This window comes from Cryptomeria japonica, unplaced genomic scaffold (assembly GCF_030272615.1).
Source record: "Cryptomeria japonica unplaced genomic scaffold, Sugi_1.0 HiC_scaffold_98, whole genome shotgun sequence".
Lineage (NCBI taxonomy): Eukaryota > Viridiplantae > Streptophyta > Pinopsida > Cupressales > Cupressaceae > Cryptomeria > Cryptomeria japonica.
In genome coordinates this window covers 5,001-13,044 of record NW_026728920.1, presented here as the reverse complement: position 1 = coordinate 13,044, position 8,044 = coordinate 5,001, and the positions used below count along the sequence as shown (strand labels likewise).

Here is an 8,044-nt window from a genome sequence, read left to right as displayed (position 1 = left end):
GGGTGCGATCATACCAGCGTTAGTGCACCGGATCCCATCAGAACTCCGCAGTTAAGCGCGCTTGGGCCGGAGTAGTACTGGGATGGGTGACCTCCCGGGAAGTCCCGGTGTTGCACCCTTTCTTAGTTTTTCGCCGGGCGTCGCAATGCTATTTGAATAAACCTTTTGCCCGTTTGCGTTCTCGTCGGGGCCGGGCCGGGCCGGGGTGCGCTGCCCGCACTACCGCGCGCGCGGGGGCGACACCGAGCGCGCACCCGAGGCGCCCCGAGCACACAGGCCACGGTGCAACCCGGGCGTTGTGCGCGCACCCCGGTGCGCCCGAGGTGCTGCGCGCGCACCCAGGTGAAATCGGTGTGCACCTCGGCCAGTGCGCGCTCGGTCGAGTCGCGCACGTTGGCCAAGGTGCACGGTGATGTTTCTTACTCTAAGGTTCCGCACCAGACGCCCGGGACAGGTGAGCGAAGCTGGGCGGGGCCGGGTGCGCGGCCGGGGCAGGTGCACGCAGCTGGAGAGAGCTTTGGAGCACACCAGAGGTGCGCACCTTGGAGCACACTTCGGAGCGCACCAATGATGCGCTCCATTCAAAAGTTTCCTGAAAAGGCAAAAAAAGTTGAGATTATAGAATTTCCCACTTGAGAGATTGTAAAAAAAAAAAATTTAAAATGAAGGAAACGCGGGTGCCAAGGTGTGCGCGCCCGGGTGCGCAGCCCAGCCAAGGTGTGCGCACCAAGGCGCCCACCCTGGCGAAGGTGCACGCAAGGTGCGCACCCGAGGCAAACCGGACAATTAACCCAACTTTCGACTTCGCGCGCACCTGCGCACCTTGGAGCGCACTTCGGAGCGCTCCTTGGTGCGCACCAATCTTGGGCACCTCGGAGTGCACCATGGCGCCCACCAAGGTGCGCACCCGGGGCAAACCGAGCTCCGACTTCGTGCGCACCTTGGAGCGCACGAAAGGTGCGCACCATGGCGCCCACCAAGGTGCGCAGCCCAGCCAAGGCGTGCGCATCAAGGTGCGCACCCTGGCGAAGGTGCGCACCCGGGGCAAACCGAGCTCCGACTTCGTGCGCACCTTGGAGCGCACAAAGGGTGCGCAACCCAGCCAAGGTGTGCGCACCCCGGGCAAACCGAGCTCCGAATCGTGCGCACCTTGGAGCACACTTCGGAGCCCTCCTTGGTGCGCACCGATGTTGCGCACCTCGGAGCGCACCCGGGGAAAACAATGCAATTAACCCGACTTTCGACTTCGTGGGCACCTCGGAGCGCTCTCGGGTTCGCACCTCGGAGCACACCGAGGTGCGCACCTTTGATGCGCTGCCTTCACCAATTTCCAGAAAAGGCAAGAAAACATTGAGAAGGTGTGCGCACCGAGGTGCCCACCCTGGCGAAGGTGCACGCGAGGTGCGCACCCGGGGCAAACCGGGCTCCGACTTCGTGCACGCCATGCTGCGCACCTTGGAGGGCCATGGTGCGCACCTTGGAGCACACTTCGGAGCGCTCAATGGTGCCCAACCCAGCCAAGGTGCCCACCGCGGCGAAGGTGCACGCGAGGTGCGCACCCGGGGCAAACCGGGCTCCGACTTCGTGCACGCCGCACCTTGGAGCACACTTCGGAGCGCTCCTTGGTGCGCACCAGGGCGCGCAACCCAGCCGAGGTGCCCACCCCGGCGAAGGTGCACGCGGGGTGCGCACCCGGGGCAAACCGGGCTCCGACTTCGTGCACGCCATGGTGCCCACCGCGGCGAAGGTGCACGCGAGGTGCGCACCCGGGGCAAACCGGGCTCCGACTTCGTGCACGCCGCACCTTGGAGCACACTTCGGAGCGCTCCTTGGTGCGCACCAGGGCGCGCAACCCAGCCGAGGTGCCCACCCCGGCGAAGGTGCACGCGAGGTGCGCACCCGGGGCAAACCGGGCTCCGACTTCGTGCACGCCATGGTGCCCACCGCGGCGAAGGTGCACGCGAGGTGCGCACCCGGGGCAAACCGGGCTCCGACTTCGTGCACGCCGCACCTTGGAGCACACTTCGGAGCGCTCCTTGGTGCGCACCATGGTGCCCACCAGGGCGCGCAACCCCGCCGAAGGTGCACGCGAGGTGCGCACCCGGGGCAAACCGGGCTCCGACTTCGTGCACGCCGCACCTTGGAGCACACTTCGGAGCGCTCCTTGGTGCGCACCAGGGCGCGCAACCCCGCCGAAGGTGCACGCGAGGTGCGCACCCGGGGCAAACCGGGCTCCGACTTCGTGCACGCCATGGTGCGCACCAGGGTGCCCACCGCGGCGAAGGTGCGCACCCGGGGCAAACCGGGCTCCGACTTCGTGCACGCCGCACCTTGGAGCACACTTCGGAGCGCTCCTTGGTGCGCACCAGGGCGCGCAACCCAGCCGAGGTGCCCACCCCGGCGAAGGTGCACGCGAGGTGCGCACCCGGGGCAAACCGGGCTCCGACTTCGTGCACGCCATGGTGCCCACCGCGGCGAAGGTGCGCACCCGGGGCAAACCGGGCTAGGACTTCGTGCACGCCGCACCTTGGAGCACACTTTGGAGCGCTCCTTGGTGCGCACCATGGTGCCCACCAGGCCGCGCAACCCAGCCAAGGTGTGCGCACCAAGGTGCACGCGAGGTGCGCACCCGGGGCAAACCGGGGTCCGGCTTCGTGCACGCCGCACCTTGGAGCACACATCGGGGCGCTCCCGGGTTCGCACCGGCGTTGCGCACCGTGGTGGGCACCTCGGAGCGCACCGTGGTGGGCACCTCGGAGCACACCAAGGTGGGCAGCGAGGTGCGCACCTTTGATGCGATGCCTTCACTAATTTCCATAAAAGGCAAAAAAAAACGAGATTTTAAAATTTCCGTTTTGAAAGATAGTGAGAAAAAGGGAATGCTGGTGCCATCTTGAGCCCGCCCTGGTGCGCAGCCCAGCCAAGGTGTGCGCACCAAGGTGCCCACCCTGGCGAAGGTGCGCGCCCGGGCAATTAACCCAACTTCCAACTTCGCGCGCGCCAGGGTGGGAGCGCACCCAACAACCGGGCCTGGGAAGAGCCAATGCGAGAAACCCCACCAAACGCTCTGACAAAAAAAGAGGGGGCGCTCCAGTAACCCCGCTTCGGAGCGCACCCTGGGCAAACCCAGCCAGGGTGCCCACCCCGGCCAAGGTGCAGGCGAGGTGCGCACCCGGGGCAAACCGGGCTCCGACAACGTGCACGCCGCACCTTGGAGCACACTTCGTAGCGCTCCCGGGTGCGCACCTCAGAGCACACCAAGGTGGGCAGCGAGGTGCGCACCTTTGATGCGCTGCCTTCACTAATTTCCAGAAAAGGCAAAAAAAAGAGGAGATTTTAAAATTTCCGTTTTGAAAGATAGTGAAAAAAACGGAACGCGGGTGCCATCTTGAGCCCGCCCTGGTGCACAGCCCAGGTAAGGTGCCCACCCTGGCAAAGGTGCGCACCCGGGCAATTAACCCTACTTCCGACTTCGTGCGCGCCAGGGTGGCAACCGGGCCTGGGAAGAGCCAATGCGAGAAACCCCACCAAACGCTCCGACAAAAAAAGAGGCGGCGCTCCAATAACCCCGCTTCGGAGCGCAGCCGGGGCAAACCCAGCCAAGGTGCCCACCCCGACGAAGGTGCACGCGAGGTGCGCACCCGGGGCAAACCGGGCTCCGACAACGTGCACGCAGCACCTTGGAGCACACTTCGAAGCACTCCCGGGTGCCCACCGGCGTTGCGCACCGTGGTGGGCAGCGAGGTGCGCACCTTTGATGCGCTGCCTTCACTAATTTCCAGAAAAGGCAAAAAAAAATGAGATTTTAAAATTTCCGTTTTGAAAGATAGTGAAAAAAACGGAACGCGGGTGCCATCTTGAGCCCGCCCTGGTGCGCAGCCCAGGCAAGGCATGCGCACCAAGGTGCCCACCCGCGGTGCACGCCCGGGGCAAACCGGGCTCCGACTTCGTGCAGGCCGCACCTTGGAGCACACTTCGGAGCGCTCCTTGGTGCGCACCATGGTGCCCACCAGGGCGCACCCGGGGCAAACCGGGCTCCGACTTCGTGCACGCCGCACCTTGGAGCACACATCGGAGCGCTCCCAGGTTCGCACCAGCGTTGCGCACCTTTGATGCGCTGCCTTCACTAATTTCCAGAAAAGGCAAAAAAAAACGATATTTTAAAATTTCCGTTCTGAAAGATAGTGAAAAAAACGGAACGCGGGTGCCATCTTGAGCCCTTCCTGGTGCGCAGCCCAGGCAAGTTGTGCGCACCAAGGTGCCCACCCTGGCGGAGGTGCGCGCCCGGGGCAAACCGGGCTCCGACTTCGTGCACTGCATGGTGCCCACCAAGGCGCGCAACCCAGCCAAGGTGCCCACCGCAGCGAAGGTGCACGCGAGGTGCGCACCCGAGGTGCACACCCGGGGCAAACCGAGCTCCGACTTCGTGCACGCCGCACCTTGGAGCACACTTCAGAGCGCTCCTTGGTGCGCACCAGGGCGCGCAACCCAGCCAAGGTGCTCACCCCGGCGAAGGTGCACGCGAGGTGCGCACCCGGGGCAAGCCGGGCTCGGACTTCGTGCACGCCGCACCTTGGAGCACACATCGGAGCGCTCCCGGGTTCGCACCAGCATTGCGCACCTTTGATGCGCTGCCTTCACTAATTTCCAGAAAAGGCAAAAAAAAAAAAAAAACGAGATTTTAAAATTTCCGTTTTGAAAGATAGTGAAAAAAACGGAACGCGGGTGCCATCTTGAGCCCGCCCTGGTGTGCAGCCCAGGCAAGTTGTGCGCACCAAGGCACCCACCCTGGCCAAGGTGGGTCACGGGGTGGGTCCTAGGGTGGGTAACGGGGTGGGTACTAAGGTGCGTGCCAAGGTGGGTCATGGGGTGGGTGCCAAGGTGGGCACCAGGGTGGGTGTGCACCAACCCTAGCCAGGGTAGGTCACGGGGTGGTTGTCGGGGTGGGCGTCAAGGAGCCAAGGTGGGTGGCAAGTAGCCAAGTTGCGTGCCAAGGTGGGTGTCGGGGTGGGTGCCAAGGATCCAAGGTGGGTGCCAAGGAACCAAGGTGGGTGTCTGGGTGGGTGCCGAGGTGGGAGCCAGGGTGGGTCCCAAGGTGAGTGCAAAGGTGGGTGCCAGGGTCAAGGTGAGTGCCAATGTGGGTTCCAAGGTGCCAGGGTCAGGGTGAGTGCCAATGTGGGTTCAAAGGTGCTAAGTTGGGTGCGAGGTTGGGTGCGAGGGTGGGTGGGTGCCAAGGTGTGCTAGGTGGAAGCCCGGGTGGGTCGGCATCCCATGGGTGTCGAGTTGGGTGCCTGATGGGTGCTTCTTGTCAAGTTTTAGTCGTCGGGACTCATTTCGAGCCTTAGAGGTCGTTTCTTGTCCGGTTGCCCTGTCTTCGACCTGGGAACCCAATTTTGGTCCTCGGGTCCCATTTTTTTTTGTCTCGCATCCCACTTTTGGCCTGTGGCCTTTTCGGGGTCGATTCTCGTTTTGGGCATCAGAGCATGTTTCTTCTCCTAAAACCCAATATTTGTTTATTAAGTCTCGGAACACATTTTTGTTCTCGTGGACCCATCATGGGTCTTGGAACGCATTTGTGGTCCTTGGGTCCCATTTTGCATCCCGAAACTTGTGTTTTGGTGCTTGATCCCTATTTTGGGTGCCCACCTTGCACCAAGTGCGCACCCGGGGCAAACCGAGCGCCTTGGTGCACCGGGGCAAGATCGAGCGTGCACCCGAGGCGCCCCGAACATGCACCAAGGTGCACTCGGCCCACATGTGAGCGCAGGTCGTTGCGCCCGAGGTGGTGTGTGGGCACCGCGTTGCAGACGGGACACTGCACGCACACGACGCCCCGTCCAGGTGCACGCACGTAGGCCGGGCCGGGTGCACACCCGACGCCCTAGCAAGGTGCGCGCACCCGGGCAGGGCTCACACTTGGCGAACGGGGCGCACTTCGCGAGGGAGGGTGTGCACCTCGACGGGGGTGGGTGGCCGGGGTGGATTCGCACGTGGGTCGCGGTTTGCTAAGTACACACTGCGACAAGCTCATAACGGGTGCGATCATACCAGCGTTAGTGCACCGGATCCCATCAGAACTCCGCAGTTAAGCGCGCTTGGGCCGGAGTAGTACTGGGATGGGTGACCTCCCGGGAAGTCCCGGTGTTGCACCCTTTTTTAGTTTTTCGCCGGGCGTCGCAATGCTATTTGAATAAACCTTTTGCCCGTTTGCGTTCTCGTCGGGGCCGGGCCGGGCCGGGGTGCGCTGCCCGCACTACCGCGCGCGCGGGGGCGACACCGAGCGCGCACCCGAGGCGCCCCGAGCACACAGGCCACGGTGCAACCCGGGCGTTGTGCGCGCACCCCGGTGCGCCCGAGGTGCTGCGCGCGCACCCAGGTGAAATCGGTGTGCACCTCGGCCAGTGCGCGCTCGGTCGAGTCGCGCACGTTGGCCAAGGTGCACGGTGATGTTTCTTACTCTAAGGTTCCGCACCAGACGCCCGGGACAGGTGAGCGAAGCTGGGCGGGGCCGGGTGCGCGGCCGGGGCAGGTGCACGCAGCTAGAGAGAGCTTTGGAGCACACCAGAGGTGCGCACCTTGGAGCACACTTCGGAGCGCACCAATGATGCGCTCCATTCAAAAGTTTCCTGAAAAGGCAAAAAAAGTTGAGATTATAGAATTTCCCACTTGAGAGATTGTAAAAAAAAAAAATTTAAAATGAAGGAAACGCGGGTGCCAAGGTGTGCGCGCCCGGGTGCGCAGCCCAGCCAAGGTGTGCGCACCAAGGCGCCCACCCTGGCGAAGGTGCACGCAAGGTGCGCACCCGAGGCAAACCGGACAATTAACCCAACTTTCGACTTCGCGCGCACCTGCGCACCTTGGAGCGCACTTCGGAGCGCTCCTTGGTGCGCACCAATCTTGGGCACCTCGGAGTGCACCATGGCGCCCACCAAGGTGCGCACCCGGGGCAAACCGAGCTCCGACTTCGTGCGCACCTTGGAGCGCACGAAAGGTGCGCACCATGGCGCCCACCAAGGTGCGCAGCCCAGCCAAGGCGTGCGCATCAAGGTGCGCACCCTGGCGAAGGTGCGCACCCGGGGCAAACCGAGCTCCGACTTCGTGCGCACCTTGGAGCGCACAAAGGGTGCGCAACCCAGCCAAGGTGTGCGCACCCCGGGCAAACCGAGCTCCGAATCGTGCGCACCTTGGAGCACACTTCGGAGCCCTCCTTGGTGCGCACCGATGTTGCGCACCTCGGAGCGCACCCGGGGAAAACAATGCAATTAACCCGACTTTCGACTTCGTGGGCACCTCGGAGCGCTCTCGGGTTCGCACCTCGGAGCACACCGAGGTGCGCACCTTTGATGCGCTGCCTTCACCAATTTCCAGAAAAGGCAAGAAAACATTGAGAAGGTGTGCGCACCGAGGTGCCCACCCTGGCGAAGGTGCACGCGAGGTGCGCACCCGGGGCAAACCGGGCTCCGACTTCGTGCACGCCATGCTGCGCACCTTGGAGGGCCATGGTGCGCACCTTGGAGCACACTTCGGAGCGCTCAATGGTGCCCAACCCAGCCAAGGTGCCCACCGCGGCGAAGGTGCACGCGAGGTGCGCACCCGGGGCAAACCGGGCTCCGACTTCGTGCACGCCGCACCTTGGAGCACACTTCGGAGCGCTCCTTGGTGCGCACCAGGGCGCGCAACCCAGCCGAGGTGCCCACCCCGGCGAAGGTGCACGCGGGGTGCGCACCCGGGGCAAACCGGGCTCCGACTTCGTGCACGCCATGGTGCCCACCGCGCCAAGGTGCACGCGAGGTGCGCACCCGGGGCAAACCGGGCTCCGACTTCGTGCACGCCGCACCTTGGAGCACACTTCGGAGCGCTCCTTGGTGCGCACCAGGGCGCGCAACCCAGCCGAGGTGCCCACCCCGGCGAAGGTGCACGCGAGGTGCGCACCCGGGGCAAACCGGGCTCCGACTTCGTGCACGCCATGGTGCCCACCGCGGCGAAGGTGCACGCGAGGTGCGCACCCGGGGCAAACCGGGCTCCGACTTCGTGCACGCCGCAC

General features: G+C 64.2%; 2 non-coding genes across 2 annotated transcripts; both read left to right on the top strand.

Moving 5' to 3' along the window:
• LOC131864985 (5S ribosomal RNA) lies at positions 1-119 on the top strand. Its single transcript, XR_009363711.1, has one exon. It is a non-coding gene; the product is annotated as a 5S ribosomal RNA (ribosomal RNA).
• A 5,915-nt stretch (positions 120-6,034) lies between these two features.
• Positions 6,035-6,153, top strand: LOC131864975 (5S ribosomal RNA). Its single transcript, XR_009363701.1, has one exon. It is a non-coding gene; the product is annotated as a 5S ribosomal RNA (ribosomal RNA).
• The last annotated feature ends 1,891 nt before the right edge of the window (positions 6,154-8,044 follow it).